This window comes from Cyprinus carpio, chromosome B4 (genome assembly GCF_018340385.1).
Source record: "Cyprinus carpio isolate SPL01 chromosome B4, ASM1834038v1, whole genome shotgun sequence".
Taxonomy (NCBI): Eukaryota; Metazoa; Chordata; class Actinopteri; order Cypriniformes; family Cyprinidae; genus Cyprinus; species Cyprinus carpio.
Window position 1 is genome coordinate 14,832,391 of NC_056600.1, and position 20,878 is coordinate 14,853,268.

General features: G+C 35.2%; 1 pseudogene; it reads right to left on the minus strand.

The window, feature by feature from the left end:
• Positions 1-20,308, minus strand: part of LOC109080570 — a 66,118-nt pseudogene extending 45,810 nt beyond the window's left edge.
• Positions 20,309-20,878: the final 570 nt, after the last annotated feature.

Here is a 20,878-nt window from a genome sequence, read left to right on the forward strand (position 1 = left end):
GAAAATAATTAGTATTAATTATGAACAATTAGTACAGTAATTAGCATTCTTAGTATTAAATGTTTTTTGTGCTGAAAAACCATAGGGATGAATTGCATTTTTAAAACAGTTATTTAATAAAACTATAAAAATCAATATACTTTACGAAAATACTAATTAAAAAAATACATATTTTATAAGAAGAGCCTGTGTGCTCAAAATGTTATTTCTGTGAGTCTGCCAATATATATAGATAGGCCTACAGACTCACAGAAATAAACATTTTTGTAATGCCAATATATAGGTAGGCCTATATATATATATAATTGGCAGACTCACAGAAAATAACATTTTGTATATTCATATATATATTATATTTATATATATTATATATATATATATAATATATATATATGATATTTTTTTATTTTTTTTTTTTTTTTTTTTTTTTTTTTTTTTTTTTTTTTTTTTTTTTTTGAGCCATGGTGTGCCTACATTTTTTCTTCTTCCACGTCCCTCCTTATTTATTATATATTATTATATTATACATTTTTTTCAGGATTATTTGATGAATAGGATGAATTTTCACAAAAAGGCAGCAAAAGTGTTTTCAACAATCAAAATAATTAATATTCTTAGTACTAAGTGTTCCTTGTGTTGAAAATTCAGCTTTGTAGTTCTTGTAATAAAACTATAAAATCAATACACTCTAACATAAAAGTAAACATTGTAAACAAGTACGCTTCAGTGCTTAACAACAAAACTGAATTAGCTATATTTAATTGCATTTTCTTCTTGATTCACTACATATGCCAAACCTGATGTACTTGTGAATCTTCTAATTATAGGCAGGATGCGCAAGAAACTCCAATGAGTCACTGAAATCTTTTTTGTTCTGAATGTGATAAAGAGAGCAAAGAAGACAAGCAAGCCTGTGTTTGTGTTGGTGGACAGCAGAGGGAAAACACTGGATAAAGACTACTTTAAATGGGGTGACATGAGGACAGCAACCAGTTTGGACATTGTGACTAGGTAGAGACAATCTGCCAAAAATACACGCACACAAATGGACAGAGAAGCAAAGAGCCAAGCTGTCCTAACACCACAGCCAGCTATTACAGATCCAATGACCTAAGAGCAGTTATTTCCATCATATGAGGCACACCAGTGCTTATCCATTAAAACAAGAGCACTTGATTCAGACCAATTAAACATGACAGACGAGAGCCAGCAGAGGAAAACAAGGAAAGAGACAGTAAGGGGGAGAGAGAGAGAGAGAGAGAGAGAGAGAGAGAGTGAAAGGTCAATACTTTCATTTAGTCATCAGGGTGAGCTGTCAGTGATGTGTTTAATGCTGACCAATAAAAGCAGCTCCACAAAGTCTGCCATATACATCACCTGCACTTCAGGAGCAAGAGTTAAACATTTATAACACTGACTGACCCTGCTTAAGCACACACAACATGCAATATTTCTCTACTATCTTGGAAAATGAGCCTGCATAATGATATATAATGATTTCTATTCATACATTAAGGGAAAATGCTCTTAAAATGTAGCTTTTAGGGCACACAGCATACAGTTTATCAAGAAAGAAAATCAAAAGGACAGAGTGTATCGACAAACTAATTAACTTTCAGCTTCAAGCAGCCCTGCCAACATTCTGGACCCGGTTTTATCAGAGCTAGATCAATGCAGGTCGAACCAAGCTGGATCTTTCCGCAAGAGCTAATAATTTACTAAAAATATAAAATATTGGAAGGGTTTGAACGAAGCGGAGAAAAACAATGAGTATGTTTGGAATACTAGCTTAGTACATACTACATTGTATACTATTTTTTGATAATAGATATAGTATTTATTACATGTCACTGCGCACATGTTTCGTTGTAGCACGTTTTGGTTGTACACTGCTCATTTTTGCAAATGTAGTAGATCATCTGGGTATTTTATGCATACAGATAAAATAGGACAAGTAGTAATTAAGTATGCTATTCTAAGACACATGGAATACACCTCAACAGGAAATATGCATGATTATAAATCAAATTTCATTCTTTTGCATGGTTATAACCCAAACTGCATCAAATCACACATGTATATTCAGTTGCACTGTGTAAATATCTCAAAACCCCTTAAAAGTGCTATATGTTTTGGATTATGAGATGATAATGTGGAATAATGCTCATTAATTACCTCTAGAGCTTTGGAACGATTGGCAAGAAGTTTCTCGATTTCACGTGCAGCTTTTGCCACCAGCTGTGTAGCGTTGTTTTGTTTCACATTATAGTGGTTCCGAAACTGCTGGAAAATCTGAGAGAAAAAGATAAAGAGAGGGGTTTAAGGTTTCAGGTTTGCTTGCTAGAAATTGTCTCAAAAGACATTACCTATGAGCGGGGGTTGGGGGGGGGGCACTCTTATAGCCATGAAAGACAGCATAGCATTTATTAAAAATGTACCTGCAAAATTAGTCTAATGTAAAAACGGCTGTGGCAGATAAGCAATGCATAAATAAATAAATATCCAAATGATTATTTAGCCTATCTAAACTTTTACTAGCTACTGTAATTTATCCAAAACACGGCTATGTAAAAACAGTAAAGCTAGTAAGAATGTATAGGTTTAAGACATTGCTAAAAACAAACAGGAAATTATTTAGTGGTTAAAACATTAATAATGAGGATGTGCTGAGAAGACATAATATAAAAACAATAATAAATATAATGAGGATGTTCACCCAATAGTGAGATTAGACCATACCTCATGTCGTTCCATAAGACCTATTCCAAAACACAGTAAGATATTTTAGATTTAGTAGAGCTTTCATAAAAATAATGTTAACACGCTCAAGGCCAAAACAAAGATAACACGTCATTCGACTCAACTTTCTGGTCTTTTTTGTTATTTTTGTGGACTGTTTCCATCAATATGGACTACTTTGTGATGTTTTTATTAACAAGGAGGGACCAAAATATAAATTAAAAAGGTGTCTTACGGTTGGAGGGGGTGATATACTTTGTGCTGAACTAATTTAAAAAAATATTTTTATATCTTTTTTGATTTTCACATGTTAATTTATTTAGTAGTGTGAATGAGGCATTAAAATATACCATAAAATATCTTTTTTGATTTTCACATGTTAATTTATTTAGTAGTGTGAATGAGGCATTAAAATATACCATAAAAGATTGTGATTGTATCACTCTGTGTACCTACCTAGTCCTGTATAAAAATTAATAACAGAACAATCTTTGGTTCAGAGAAAACACTGGACCTCATGACCCCCATAAGATGACCACATGTACCATTAAAGATCGCCACCAAGCTTAAAGAGATACTCCGCCCCAAAGTGAAAATTGTGTCATTAATCAATTTCCCCCATGTCTTTCCAAACCCATAAAAGCTCCGTTCATCTCTTGGAACACAATTTAAGATATTTTGGATAAAAAACCTAGAGGCTTGAGACTGTCCCATAGACTGCCAAGTAAATTACACTGTCAAGTTACATAAAAGGTATGAAAGTCATCGTCAGAATACTCCATCTGCCATCAGACGAGCAATCTGGGTTATATGAAGTGACGGGAACACTTTTTGTAAGCAAAGAAAACAAAAGTAATGACTTTATTCAACAATTCCTTTGTCAATAGTCTCCTCTGTGTCTCTCCATATCACCGAATGCTGCGAATGTTTTTCTGTGTCATCCGTGCCACAAAGATATGCTGTTTTATTTCAAATCAAAGCTAAATACACGTAGAAACAGTGCATCCTTGTGGCAAACGTCTGATGGCAGATGGACTATACTGACGATGACTTTCATACCTTTTATGGACCTTGACACTGTTATTTACTTGGCAGTCTATGGGACAGTCACAGGCCTCCAGGTTTTCATCCAAAATATCTTAAATTGTGTTCCGAAGACAAACGTAGCTTTTACGGGTTTGGAACAACATGGGGGAAAGTAATTAATGACAAAATTTTCATTTTGGGGTGAAGTAACCCTTTAACAGCTGGCAGCAGGCATTGTGGGTTGATGGAATTCTTTGACTCACACAGTAAATAGTCTTTGCCATTGGACACAAATGCTTTCAGAATGGTAAACTGCATGACGTACAGCACAAGGTTTTGTTGAAACTGGGTGACAGAGATGCTGATGCAGTTTTGCTCCTTTTGAAGTTATACCAGTTCACCCAAAATTAAAATTCTGTCATCATTTATTCACCTTCATGTCACAACTTTCCTTCATCCATGAAAGGAGAACTCTACAACTACTGCACTAGCAAGTCCCATTCATTTTCTGCACAAGGAAATAGATAGAAAACTGAGACAGTATCTACTATAGGCTTGGATTTTGTTAATCAATGGTATATGCTTTTGTTGAAGCCATCAGCCTGCATTATTTCAACTTGTGTCCAGATTTCAACATACTTCTGGTACTAAAGCCGCCGTAGCACTCTATAGCTGGGATAAATACTAATTATCAAGCTAATGTGACTCACATTTGTATTTTATTTTGTGGAAGTATATAAAATATTCATAGCTGCATAAAATTTGTTTAGCGTGTTGAAAAACAAATGTGTGGTCTTACGTTTTGGAGCTCTTGTATGCCGGTCTCAGTATCGATCAACTGCACTAGCTCCTCCTGCATCTGCATTGCCCATTTCCGGGTCCTGTAAACACAAAGAAGCAATCAGATTTAGTTATAAATTACTGATCTCACTCATCTTAAAGAACACTTGAAGTACTTATTCGATACCAGAGCAAAAACTTCTAACCTAACTAGTAAAGTTCAAACAAGGGAACAGTCAGTAATCAAATAAAGAACAAATGCACAAATTACAAACATAGATACATACAATAGAACAAAGTTACAAATAAAATAGTAGCATTCAGGTATAGAAATGTAACAATTAACTGTATAATAACATTGTATAATTAATTTTTTAACAGTTTTTTTTTTCTTTTGTTAACATAAATGACATAGACAGCAACAGGTATGTATAGGCTGCTGTCACTTTAAGACTGAATGCATGGATCCAGTACAATAATTCACATCCAATTTCTTTCTGTTTACATTTATTTCACCTAAGACATACACGCATAATTTTGTGTGTATTTATTTGTTCAAGCGCGGAGCCACTGTATCAACGATTGACTCCTTACATGTAAATCATTGCAATTTTGAGAGTGAATCGCAAATTTATATGTTAGGCTTTGCACCATGTGGCTGCTGGTCCTCCTAGCATCATGAAAAACAAAACTTTTATTCAAATTCTGAATGGATTATATATAGCCTAGAAAGCACGCAAAGAGTGCTCCTTTTATAATCACCAAAAATCTGTCATCTTAATTCATAGCTTTTACCATACCTTCTTATCAAAGTGCAAAAATTGATGTTCTTCATTAGTATTTTTGTCTTGTTTTATTAAATGAAGATACATTTACTTGAGAAGCAAAATTAGTTTAGTAGTAGTAGAAGTCTTGTTTTCTGTGAAACTGGTCCAAATGAAGGAGTTAAATGAAGGTTTATGATTCAAAAAAGAGCATATATTTGCAAATGGGCTCAGAAAAATCTACTGAATTCAAAGAGAAAACAAGCTTTCATTCCCTACATAAATTCACTTAAATTTTGTTACATGACTCAGAAAGCAAGACTTTATATCTCCATTTTTCATCTCAAAAAAACATATCTTGATTCAATGTTATTTGTTTTGGAAAACAAGACAAAAATACTTAGGAAAACATTCATTTTTTGCAGTGCATGCAACATTTAATGCCACGAATTTATGAATTTAATACCTTCTTTTCTGAAATCCTGTTATTGAAGTCATATTAAAAGTGCTTTTTGTCAGTTTTGTAGCATTTTATTTAGATTACATGGCTTATGTGGCATGCTATATGGATTTGGAACATCATGATGGTGAGTAAATTACTTTAATTTTAGGCTGACCAACAATATCATTAAAGGATGTCTTTCTTAATTTGTTATGGCATGAAGGGGGATGCATATAAAATCAATGATTACACATTTTTTAAACCCGCCCACAGTCTCAGATTAGCCCAGCACTGCTGACCAGCCACCTGCTGTTTTAAATACTCAACATACTGTAAATCTAAAACTGTTGAGCAGACAACATGCATTGCGCCTCCATCTAAGGGCACTATATAGCACTATAGAAGCCCGTTAAAGCAAAGCAGAACGAGTGTGGGGCAGAGGGAGAGAAAGAGGTGTAAAGGGTGGGATATGGGTGTCATGTTAGTGAATCCGTACTGAGGTCCTTATCCTGTCACCACCACTATGAATCTTATCAGTGTGACTCAAAGCCATGGCTGCAGAGCGCATTGAATGTATGCAAGATGTCCCGTAGCATAAAACACAAACCACCGCACACACAAAACAAGGACTGCTGAAAATTTCCTCTTGCTGGAGGATGATGAATTTGGCCCGTTTTAGTGGGAACATTTTCTTTTAAAAAAACAACGTAATCTGAGAAGAAGAACCATGTAAGGAAAGGCAGTATATTTAGCCATGAGGGCCAACCACCAGAGGCCCCAGCTTAAGGCAAGACTGGTATGAGCATACAGATGCCATATGAATGTATCATACAATAGCACTGCATGGAAATGTGTCACTCACACACTCTTAAATTTACACGCAAGTAAACTTTACATAGACCACCACTCACATGTTACTGAATATGTGCTTCTTGTTATCTCCAAAAAAAGTACCATCTATAGGCTTATGATTAAATGCTTGATGTATGTTTTACATGAATAATAAATATTAACATAAATATTATCTAAAGCAGATTGAATGACAGAAAGACCTTATGCAGTGGTGGAGCATTTGACATCTGATTGGCCACGCCGAGTGCCACCCCAACATTTCATTTGGGCAGCATTACGCAAATATTTCCACATAGTGATTTAGAGATGTGGGGGTGTGTTTGAATGAGCCGTTTTGGTGGGTGGGGGGGGTGGGGATGGCAGAGTCTTAACTTCGATAAAGAATATCTTTTTGGATTTGAGACTTTAAGGCAGGGACATACCAAGCTGACTTCAAAGAACTAGCGGCGACGAATGCCAGAAAGCTGCGCTGGAACACAGCACACAGACTACAGCCGACGGCAAACTAACACGTGCGTTCTGCGCATGCGTGAGAGGAACGAGCTGCTCATATCAGCAGCTATTAAAAGCATATAAACATCATTCAAAAGGAGAAACTGAAACAAAGATATACAAGATAAATGCAGATATACAAAAATGTAAACAAAGCAGCGCTTGCTAATCATTTTGAATATCAGTAACGTTGATAACTTTAATCATTTTAAGCGGCTCATGTTGTTATGAAAACATTCGCTTATTAGAGTGATGGGCAAAGATCACGTAACATTTAAACAGCCTTCTGTCTGTACCGCCTTCATTCACATGCTTGTTTTCATCACTTTTGCTTTAATTCTTGGCACTTACTCGTTCGCTAAACTGAATATCCAATAGGAGCTCCCACTCTCGCCGATGGCCCCGACGCCCGACGAGAGCCAACGAGTGGAACACACCAAACAAACTAGCCTGACCGTCGCTTTGCCATCGGCCCGATTGTCGGATTGGTGTGTCCCGGGCTTAAGTCTTTGCAACTTTACAGATCTTCTTTATGACATCAGAACCCAGAAGAGTAATTCACCGTGGGTTCCTTCAAGATTTTCCTATGGGGTTTTATAATGGGGTTTTTCAATTTTTGAGTAAAATAAAGCCTGTGGTAAACATAACTTGATGATACGTTTACGTTTTGTTCTACAGTGTAAACTGCACACACTCACAGCCCCAAACGTTCTTATCTAGCTGCTGCACATATAACATAGCAGATCGATAGAGGTGGAGCTGGGGAAGGTGGAGGGTTTCTTAAAGCATGCAGCAAACTGCTACAGCGAACACTATTCAAATATTTGAATGTTAAGCACCAAGCTCATTGGCTGTTCATGTAATGAACCAATCAGCTGTTCTGTGTAGATAACAGTGTGATTACTAACAGACCTATCAGCCTGTGTCATTTAAAGTTTCTCACATAGTTCCATTCTAATCAAGCACTCTACACTACACAATGAATCTCTTATATCATGTCAACACTTTATTAAAATGAAAAATAAGCTTTGATTAAAAGCTTTGGTGTTTTGAATGGTTAGTGGATTCTGACTAACTTAAACACCTCTGACTGGCCATTGCGTTCAAGAAATCAACATGTCTGTGATTGGCTACATTGCTCAATGCTTCAAAAACACATTGTATAAAGAAACCTCAGACTTTCTCCAGAATGCAAATATATAGCTCTTATTACAGGTTCAGCTGAGGGTGAAATAAATATATCAATTAAATGACTAGCCTAATTTTATATGGATTTTAAAGTTTGAATAACAAATAATAAATGATAAATAAAAACAGAAATATAATAATTTTCAGCTATATAATTACCCATATCTTCAGAAAAAAAAACAGTAGTAGTATTTTGATAGTATGTGCTATCTGATTGAAAAGTGACGCCATATTGCTCATAGCTATCAACTTGACAATGAAATCTGCTTCTGTAACAGCAGCTAAATTTTCTTCTGTCTAGAGGAAAAAATAATAATAATTTATGCACAAAAAAAAAAACCTCAAACCCTACCAAGCCTTAAGCCAAATCAATTCCTCTCTCTGATTCCTTCTGGAGAGATGAATCATCGAAACTAATCATTGTTATGGATCACAAATGCCAGAATGTAGCTCATTCAACAGCATATGAAGATGGGAAAAGGCTGCCAGCCCCTTTTGGTTTAACTGATGAAATTCAATTGAAACTCTCTGCATGAGAGTACAACAGCAGTATGATCACAACCACCACTGTATCCATATACATGCTAAGTATAGCGCTACGGCTTGGGGGAAAATGGATGTGGTGAAAAAAAAGAAGGATGGAAACTTGGAGCAGTGAATGGAAAATTAAGATAAGATCCCGTTCTGTCCCTCCCCCCTCCAAGTCCTCTGGAAAGGGAAGCTGGGGGCAGGGCTACACTACGTACTGTAAATAGTTTATGATACGCTTTGACTCATTTAAGACTTCAGACTTAATTTCCTTGTAAAATTGCACACTCACAATCAGCACAATATATAGTCATAAATTACATTAGGAACCAAGTTGAAACATTCTGCTCAGCGGAAACTCTGTTTACTTTAGTAGAGGAAAGAGAAAGTGAAATTAACTGTGCAAACCTTTCTCAACTGGCCCAATATTTTTGTATGAACACTGATACTTTTTTTCTTTGATGAATAGAAAATTCTAAAGAATTCAAATTTCAAACTTTTGAATGGTATACGAATATAAAATCATTTTATATATGATGGATGAGAGAAATAAAGTGGCTGGGATTGCTAACATATAAGATTTAGACTGTATCATACAAAACACAAGCTCTCTCTCTCTTGCCCTCTTTCTCTATTTTAACTATACTCCCTGAGGACGTGAGTGCTGTTTCTATGTTCAGAGCCACATTAGACCTACATATCTCCAATACCTTGGAAATTTATGACTTTATATCACTATAACTTTAATATTTAGAGCACTAAATGGTAATAACTTATTGTAAAAAAAAATGTTTTTACAGTTCTGACCTTTACAGAATGTTGCAACTATAAACTATGAACCAATTTAGAGTCTGTAAAAATAGTTTAGCGAAGACAGGAAAGAATGAACATGCTCCATCTTATGCCACAATGTCATTGCATGACCACACTGCATCCATCTAATGAGGATGAGTAAAATAGAGACACACACCTGTCCATTACACCAAAAGGGACTAGAAATGCATTCTAAATACATAAACACTTAATACAGAGTTGGTCATGCTGGAATTTCCACAAATTAGAAGCATAGCATTGTCCAAAATGTCTTGGTAGGTTGATGCATTAGGATTTCCCTTCATTTTCCCTTCGTCCAACCTTGAGAAACAACCCCATATTATTATTCTTCCCTCAATAAACTTTACAGCTGGCACAATGCAGTCAGATGGGTAACATTCTCCTGGCATCTGCCAAACCCAGACTCGCCCGTCAAACTGCCAAACAGAGAACCATAACAGAACACTTTTCCACTACTCCAGAGTCTTAAAAATATCTTCTTTTGTGTTCAGCAAAAAAAAAAAAAAAAGAAATTCTTATTAACTGGAGTGAGTCAGTGCCCTAAATGATGACAGAATTTTTGGGGGAAGATAAATTCAGATTTTTATACAGATCTCTTCTTCAGAGTTATCATTCATTTGTTATGAATATTTATATACATATAATTGGTTTCCTTATTGTTTACCATGTATTATTTTACAAAAAGGTAAACAAATCTTCAAATCATAGATGTAGTTAAATGTGCCATTTAATAATAAACTAATAAATCACTTAATTCATGAACTATACAATGACACTTATTAACTAGATTAGTGACTGAAAAAGTATCATAAAATCAAAAGTATTTCTTAAAGGAATAGTTCACCCAAAAATACATTGCTGCGGGGATCTACAAGTGCCAAAATGTGGTCCATACCAAACAAACACGTTTTTTATACAGTCTTCACACCAACAAACAGATGCTCCTGAGATTCTATTGAAAACTCCAGAAACACAGCTGACAACAAGCAACAGGTGTGTACAGAATGTCAGTGACTAAAACTGAGCTCAATTCACACAACTGCTGCTCAGCTTTAAGCCTTTAGTGCTGAGACTGTGCTTTTCCATCACTCAGACAGCCAGTGGTGCAAAAATGGAGCATGAAATATATGCACTGCATAGTTTTCCAAAAAAAGTCCATAGTTTTCATCAGGCCATAAGTATAAACAACCTTTATTTGACCTGCTTCAACCTCCACTTCTTTGTCAAACCTCTTCAATCAGATGTCATTCAAACGTCTAATAAATTCCAGCAGAATATAAGTACAGCACAGAAGAATAGGGTGGGATTTAATTATGTCTCTGGGGAAAATCTAGTAGCAATTCTGACACAATAAAGCAGAAATAAACAAGCCACCTCCCTCTGCTGTTTCTCTCTCACTACATCTGTTTAGCGCTTTCTCAGCTCCATCTCTTGTTTGTTGAGGGTGAAATTTGTAAATGAAAAAAACAAGGTGGATGACTACATAGTACTCTGTTGTTTGGCGAGATCGTGTAGAGGACAATTATCAATTGACACGGTATGCTTTTTCTTTTTAGATATATATTACCATGTATTAAAAAAACATTATTAGGATCGTTACTGTGAAGAATAAAAAAAAAATTACATGTAAAATATTATCCTGAAAACATTAAGCAAACCTGAAGAGAAAAATAAAACTAGGGCTGTCAATAAATATAAATAAAATATTAAATAATTGTGAATAATCTAATGATTTCTGAATTTATTGATTAAAACAGTAATATCAAATTCAATACATTTTAACATATGTAGTTTAATTTATCTATTCATTAATTAGCTATCTATTTAACAAAATGACTGTCAATATAAATTAATTCTAAAATAATTGTGATTAATATCATGATTTCGGAATTTATTGAAACCGTAATATCAATTTTAGTTAATTATAACTGAGCAAACTATGGTTGTTAATAGATAAAATATTAAATAACTGATTAATCTAATGATTTCTGAATTTAGTGAAACAGTAATATTAAATGTCATATTTTTATATAGATTTATGTATTTATTTATGAAGCTATGGCTGTTGACAAATTAGATATAAAACAATTATGATTAATCTAATATATAAAAATGAATCTGTAAAAAAACAAATTCTGTACATTTTAACTAATTTTGTTTATTTATCTTTATTTACATATTTATTTATTAAACTATGGCATTTAATAGACAAATTAAATATAAAATAACTGTGATAAATCTCATGATTTCTGAATTTAATGAAACCGAAATATCGAATAACCGAATATCAAATTCAAAATAAAATTTTTGTTGTTGTTGTTTTTTGCACTTTTCCACAGATCCCATAGGCTTTCCTGGACATTGCAAAACTCCAGATTGGAAACACCTGGTCTGCTGCACCCTAGCACTCATAATTCTGAATATTTGGATTTATTTTTTTATGAATCAAGTACTAAAATAACGCAGACAGCATGTGCAACTAAACAATGATAAAAGCAGTTGCAGTTCATTCTTCGAATATCCTTTTTGTCCCCGTCAGTGGCAAAGATTCTTGAACAGAAGAGGTTTGTTTCAATCACACTAAGATACAAGAGCTATAAATCGTGTTCCATCTCTGTCTATATGAGAAATGTGTGAAAGAGAGAGAGAAAGTGAGTCAGGTAAACCCTCTGAAAAATTGCAATGACAAAGGGAGTCATTTTGCATTTTCACAATTTTCTAAAATTTCATTAACACTGCATATGAATATTTCATATTAACTCATTCATTACCAGCGACTGATATAAGCAGGACTATTAAAAGACCATGTTCTTAGGAACTCACATTAATCTGAGGTAACCCAGTGTGCTGCATTTGCTTGCTCTGTTAACCAGCAATGACACCCAAGGTAAAAGAACACTGGAGAATGTTCAATGGGGCTGTCGCTGTGACCCACCTGCAACCCAAATTCTGTGTGGCCGCTATATTCGGCACAGTACCGTCAACACGACTTGCGCAGCTCTCGTTCCCGCTGTGCCAAGGTAGGAGGGGCTGGAGCCAGACAAAGTCACAGTGACATTGTGAACGACCAGGGATGTTCTCCTAATGCAGACTGTTGTATTATTAGAAACTTTTGAAACGGAGCCAGCCCGCATAGCCGTGCTTTCAGGCACTCATTTCATGCACACAAAGAGATACAGTGCCAAGAAAAAGATTGTGAAGCCATTGGAATCTGTTGGTTTTCTACATTAATTGGTCATAAAATGTCTCCTGATTTTCAAAGTCACAAGTATTGGCAAATGTAATTTAACAACACAAAAACAATTATAATCTTTCACGTCTTTATTGAACACATCCCTATTGATTCCCATCCAGTTACATTGTACAACTGACAGACTGCAACGGTTTGAATTAAAAATCTTGGTTTGTGTTCTAATGAAGAAACAAAGTCACCTACATCTTGGATGCCCTGGGGGTAAGCAGATAAACATCAATTTTTTATTTCTGGGTGAACTATCCCTTTAACAATATGTGACTAAAAGCCTAACAAAAGCCTAAAATAAATTTGTTAATCATGTCTCTTCAGAAAACTTGGATAAACTTGCTTAATTCATATGGATTACGTTTATAATGTCTTCATGAACTTTCTGAAGCTTAAAAATTTTGGTGGAATTGATTTTCATGGGAAGACAGAAACCTCTCTAGCTTTATTAAAAAATTAATTTGTGTTTCAAAGATGAACATAAGTCTTCTGTGGCTGAAACGACACTGAGGGGTGAGTAATTAATGACAAAATATACATAATATAAATATTTTTGAATAAACTATCTCTTAAAGGTCAGATTTTGTGGGAAGGGGAAGGAATGAATTAAACTACGATAAAAATATACTGTGTATATATATTTTTTGGATGTAATATTTTTGTCTATGACTGTCTTGTTGAGCATGTAAAATATGCATCTTTCTCCCCTGGGACTGAGCTTCCCTTACGTGCTGATATTGAAATTTCTGATTAAAACTGATTTATGTCAGAATGAATTGCAAAATGTGAGGCCGAAATCTAAATATGCTCTTTGTGCATCCTGCGATAGCTGGCAGAGAGTGTGTGTGTGCGTGAGTGAGTCCATCAAGGAGAGTGTAGGGTTTCGTTACACATTAGTAATCTCCTCTGGCAAGCGTGGCTGTCTCCACAAATACATCTCTCCTCCTTTCTATCCCTCTTTTTCTCCTTCCTTCACTCATGATCAGGACATCTGTCTGTCTCACTATAGCACACGTCAAGATGCACATGTATGTTAAGCCCAGAGTATCTCAAGTTCACCAATGCAAGTTAATATATCGCTTAATCTCAACCCTATACAGCAACCATGGCAACACACGCTGACATGTACTTTTAGTCCTCATTCAATAACAACCTGACAGGACGAAAATGCTTTTGGGAATTCCTTATTATCATTTCGCATCATCTTTTTCATTTGCTACCCTTTTAACTTTCATTCCTTGAGCTATTATCATCATAAAAATACTTGTTTTCTCTTCAACCACTGTTTCCCTCCAATTGCTAAATTCACACACACATCTCTCCTTCACTGTTCGTTCTGGACTTTGTACAGCTTCTCCTGCGTCAGTGTCATAAACAGTGATATTGGCCTTGTGGGGGGAAATGTCAATCTGTCCACCTCACTTACAAAAATTAGTTATTTAGAGTATCTTTAACACACATGAAGAAGGATTCTGAGATATGAGCCCGCAGACATGTTTCCATGCTCTCAGAAACAGCAGCACACTCTCTGTATATGTGCTGTCACCTGTGGATTTCTGCACTGTACATTGATTCATAGTAATATTAGGGGTGGAGAGCAGTGCTTCTTCTACAGAACTTGGTTGGCATTTAAACAGCTGTAAGCAATTCACAAAGTTTCCAGTTACCTTGTTGGGGAATTCTGTAGGGGAAGATTGGGGGGAAAGTCCTACAGTAAACATGGCTTAATGTCTGAACAAAGAATTTTCATCCATTAGTATTAAGTTTTTCTATTTGTTTTATGTTTGCAGTTCTTTCTTTAAAACATCAAGCATTATTTAATAGATTCAGCATTTTGTGGTACTAATAAAGTCGTCTGAAACCATACAATTATGACACTCATGACCATGAAAACAAAATTAGACTCATAGAACATATTATATGTGGGCATGGGAACGGGAGGACTTCTGCTGTGTGGGTTTACTTTAGCTGTACTCTGGGGACAACTTTGTCTAAACCTGTCTAAAACTCCATTTAGTCATCCGAGGGATTTCTAATTTTCAATTAGAAAAATAAAATTAAATAAAACATAATACAATAAAATATAAATTTAAATTAAATTAAAATGTAAATAAATAAATTAATACATTTAACAGTATTTAGTTTACTCACAATTACAGTTTCGTTAAATTAAAAATTCATGATTGATTTACTGATTGAGTGATAAATAAATAAAAATAAATAAATAAATGTGATTTTAGAGCTTCATTAAATTCATAAATCATGTAATTTTTTACACATTTACACATTTCATTCATATTTATTGACAGAAATAAATTAATAAATACATTTATATTTAATATACATTAAATAATATTTAAAAAAAATAATTAAATAAATAGAAATATAATTTTCTCCCAAAAACAGTTTGACATTCATAATTAGCTTTACACAAATCAACTGAATGGAACGGAACAATTGAAGGTTTTCACTGACATATCTAGGTACAGTAAATGTATTTGTGTGGAAAGAAAGTAAAAACTCCTATGCAGTTTGCACAAGAATATTAATTGGAAAGACACGGGGGGCAGGGGCATTCTGGTCCTCCGCCATTCACCCTGAATCTGACTGAGCTTTAACTTTGCCCGAGTGTCTGAGTGACAAAAATAGGTCCCAGCTGTTTTCAAAGGGCTCAGCAAATACCTACAAAAGGCTTCCTGCTGAACTAAGGTGTTAAAAAACTGCCCCTAAACCCATAAGCACAGCACAAACACATAATGTACTAGCAAAACCTTTCTTTCTGGAAAGATCTAAAACTCTGGAGCCGTAGTTCAAAGTTAAACCCACGCCACAAAGACTGTGAGCTGGCTGATTTCCAAAGGGCAAATAATGCTCATTTTGCACTCTGAGACGGGAGGAATAAGGCTAGAAACAGGAAAGGCCCTTGTATCGAACTGCTTAGGCATGAAATTTGATTATGCTTGTAGTCAAAGTGCAACATGGCGAGGACTCTGACAGAAATGTTGTAGAAGTGTGATTCGAAGATGAAGAGAGGCTAACCGATCCAGTACTGTCATCCCAGGGGCCCAGAAACCTGAAACATGAGGCTCCAGATCCAGAAAAAAACATTATATGGAACCATCAATCAAGTTTAATGGACAAACAATCCATCACATGTGCTGAGAAACAACCTCAATGTCCTGATCCAAAGTCAAGGCAGTAAAAATAAATTATTCTTGGTTTTAATACATACAGTGGCATGCGAAAATTTGGGATGCATTAAGAACTGGGGGGTGAAAACTTTCTGAATTTGAATATCAAGGTAAATTGTACTTAATTTGTCTTCTGGGAAACATGCAAGTATGTTCTGTTGCTTCCGAAGGGCAGTACTAAATGGAGGGGGAAAAAAGATATTTCAACAAAATAAGAAAAATTTGGACATCTTCATCCTGTTCAAAACTTTTGAAGGGGGTTATTTTAATCATGTCATGTTTTTTTTTTTGTTTTTTTTTTGTCTTGTGGACTAAATGTAAACATCTTCTATGTAAAATATCTTACTCAGGACTGTTAAAATTATTCACATTTTCATAGATTCTGCAAGGGGTTCCCAAACTTTCGCATGCCACTGTAATACTAAAGCAAAATAAATAAATAAATAAAGATGTTTATGAACATTTAGAAGTAATGCATCTCATTAAAAATATTCTACTATAATATCTTTAATTTTTTTTTTTAAGTCAAACTAAATTTTTTCAAAGGCTTGCACAAGGAAAATGGTTTTGTACAGTCCAAAACACCCTCTTTCCCAGCATGCACTGAGGCATTAATAAGTTTGGTTGCATTTTGACCATTTGACAGTTTGAATTACCCAGTGATTGTTCATTCGTGTCACTTTTAGTAAAAATTATCAGTTTTAATAAGTACTTTGCTCTCCAGTGTTTAAAAGTTTGGTGGCAGTAAGAATGTATTATTTTTTATTTTTTTACAGAAATCATTTTTTATTATGCATTATCTTGATCAAAAACTACAGTAAATACATCTGTTTTTTGTTATTTTGAACTTTCAACTCATTAAAGAATCCTGAAAAAACATCATGATTTCCACAAAAATGTTAAGCAGCACAGTCATTTTTCTTGAGCATCAAATCGGCATATTAGAATAATTTCTAAAGAATCACGTGACACTGATGACAAGAGTAATGATGTTGAAAATTCAGCTTTGCCATCATGCAAATATATTAAAATAGAAAACAAGTCTTTTTCAATTGTAATGGAGCAAATAATGCAGCTTTGGTGAGCATAAAAGACTTCTTTTAGAAATATAAAAACATACTACTAATTCCAAACTTTTGAAGGGTAGTGTAAATGACGGCACTTTTTTTGGCATAAAAATATAATAATCAGATGAATTCAGTTCAAAATAAGCCATGCAAACTGTTTACTTCATTTTTAAGTTCACAGCTAAAAGTCTGTTTACTATCATAAAAGCCATGAAAGTTCAATAAAAGGAGGACGACAGGTCCCAAATCATTACAGAAGCAAAGATGATGACAATTCATAACATCTAAATAATGGCAAAAGTGCACAGAGGCGCTACCTGCTTTGTGCTTCTCTCGAGAAGCTTTCCGGGTGGAACGGGTGACATCAGCCTCAGATCTGAGGACATTAATCATTTGCCTCACAGCACAGCAAAAGCCACAAGACACTAAGAAGGGACGAGAGAGACTGGGGAGGAGAGTGCAGTCAGAGAGCATCTGAAGCAGACAGGCTCTGGCATTAGGAGGTTAGAGTTTGGGCACAAAGATGTAGTCACACAGATCAGGAGGAAAAGGGGCTCAGACTGACAAGAAAGAAGGGAAGGGGAGCCACAATAAAGAAAAAAAAAAGACTTATGTAATGTGACATTTCTCAGAGAAATATGATATAAGCAGGAAGGAATAAAGGTTGGAACATCCATTTATCTGTTGGGTTTTGATTGTTGCATGAAAGAAAATGGGTGTTAAATACCAGAATGCCAGGTTGTCAGCTAAAAAGGAAAGTCATTTTAGAAACAAAAGAAGTTATTAAATTTTGACTTAAGACTATTAATATGACTATTTTGTCTATTTAGAACAACTTAAACCAACAAATCATTCAACAAGACCAAGTAAATAGACTAGATTTTGATTTCAAGTCAACTCTACAAGCTCACAACACAGATCAGACACAGGCCCAAGGACATCAGACTGTGATTTACATATTACCAAATTCTGTCTCAACCCCAAACAATCTCAAGCAAAGAGTGGAATCTGATTGCTTGCGTTTGACAGACGATTGCTTCTACGCCTTGAGCTGTTCTTGTGTCCAATCTGTCATAGAGAGGGACTATATCAGTTTGAAGATGTTGTGAAACACACTCAAACCCAACAACTGTACAGAAGTTTAATGCCAGCAAATGAGGCGACAGGAAGGAGAGCACGGTCGAGCAACTCTGATATACTCGCAAGAGAGCAGACAGGCATGGCATATGAAGGTAAGGTTTATTACATAATCTTATAATGATTGGTAAAAAAAGGTAAGGTTTCACATGCTTGAGTTTGAATTAATATGGACAGGTGATAGGCTCTGCTCAACTAAAAATAACTCACAGGACACGGATGGCGCGTTAGGTTTTGATGACCACTTTTCTGGCACTAGCAGCCTTGCTGGTGTTATAAAACCACAAAACATGTTGTGAATTCATTTGTTAAAAGATTACACAGTTTACAGTTTGTAATGAAAATAATATGAAAGATTTAAAGGGACAGCTCACAAATTCTGGCATCACTTTATTACACTCAAGTCTTTTTAAACGTGTATGACTTTCTTCTGCACTACTTTAAAAAACAAAATTGTTGGTAACAGTTTTGGACATATATTTACCAAAATATCACCTTTATATATATATATAATATATATATATATATATTATATATAATATATATATATATATATATATATATATATATTCCACAGCAAAAAATAAAAATATATATATAGACTATTCAATTTTTCCTTGAATTTAATTTGAGAACTGGATCAGTCATACACTTTATTTATTTATTTTTTATTTATTTATTGGGGGGGTTGGATAAAGGTTTTCAATTTATTTAAAAGATCTGACTCAAATGAATTATTCATTCACGAATAGGATGTCACAGACGAAACATGCCAAAAATAAATAGGTCAAGATCTTTATCTGTTCATCACATCTGTTCTTAGTCCTCCTGGGACAACTTCTGTTACTTACTGTAAATGTCCAAATATTTTTCAGAATTTAGGTTTGAGATCATTCAGGTGGACACTCAAGATTATTTTAAATGGAATAGCAGCATTGTTGACATAGTGGTCCAGAATAACATCACCAGCCTCAAAGGAAGAAAGGAAGAGGCCTGTGGAGATGTTGAGACAGGAGCTTTTCAAACATGGATTCAAACTTCTCCTAAGATGCAAGTGCAGCAAATATGTAGTCTAGATAAAATGCAATGAAATTCATTTCAAGATGTAAATGAAAGGCAAGATCAATAATTCAGGATAATTCATGTAGCAAACACACACGTGTATATACAGTGGTGGCCAAAATTATTAGAACACTAGTATTTTCACCAGCTAAAAAAAAAGTCTGGATGGCTGTGCTAATTGTTTTGAGAAGTACTACATTGCATTGGAGAAAAGTGTCAAATCGATTGAGAAAAACTGTAACTTAACACACCGCCACTAAAACGCGACGCAACGGCCAAAGACGTCCGTCTGACGCATGTGTAGCTACAAACAACTGTCTCCAAAATAGCGAATACGGAACGTGCATAAGGAACGTTCCTGTGTAAACGCGTCCAGTATAGACGCAACTTCTGGCTTGAAGAGTACCGTATATCTTCCGCTCTTGGAATACAAAACTTAATAATCTTTCGCAATTATAGCCAACAAAAATGTTGATAGTAAGAAGTGAAACAACTCAGAAATCATAACAATAATAGCAAGTTTTGTGCTGCCTACTTACAGATGGGAGTCGGGAAACTGTATAGCGCTTCCACAGCTGAATAAAGACAGAAGTAGAAGAATAGCAGCGGACAATCTGAGTGCATCCATTATTCTTCTGACTGACATCCAACAGACGAGTTTGTCCCACTAAAATCCACTGAAGTAACCCTCCTAAAGCAGCCGAGCTGCCGCCATGAGCGCCGCTATACTTCCACAAACAAATCTCAGATGCGTTTGGTCCCTCCAGCTACTTCAGCCTTTGCCCTGTTGAGTTAGTTCAGATGTTTCTCCAGAGATGTGGAGACTGGCAAGAGGAGTCCGGTGCGGGGCGTTTCCGTGTCTCTCCGGATTGGCAGTATGTTAACAGAGTCTGTTTTAGACCGTGCGCGCTGTGGCGGATCAGTTTCCACACGCCCCCCACCCATCTGCGCGCGATCTTCATCACGCGTGTCGCTCCATACAAGGAGCTCGCGCCGCACAGTAGATACGCGCTGCGAGGCATCACGAGCTCATAGCTTTGAATGACAAGAAAGCTAGAGTTTCATCAGATAGATAGATAGATAGATAGATAGATAGATAGATAGATAGATAGATAGATAGATAGATAGATAGATAGATAGATAGATAGATAGATAGGTAGATAGATAGATTTTTGAACTTTTAAAGATTGACACTATAAAGCAAATATCTCAGTTCTTAAAAAGGTGTCTATTATCAAATGACAAAGAGGAAAGAAATCTTCCATGACAATATAAATAGATTTTTAATAACTTTTTTTGCAGGTTAGATTGCTCCCTAAGGTTATGATTTCTATGTTCTGAAAAGATATGCAGTGTTCGCTGTCTGGATGCAGCTGAGGGGAGGTGAGCTGCATTTACTGAGCAAATAAGCAGCTAACTCTGATCTCAGCAAATATGAGGATTTACACTGGGGCGTATTTGAAGAACTGTGTGATTGTGTGTGTGCATGTGTTAGCACTTTGAATATGTGAGGTGGTGTATTTACTGTAAACCAA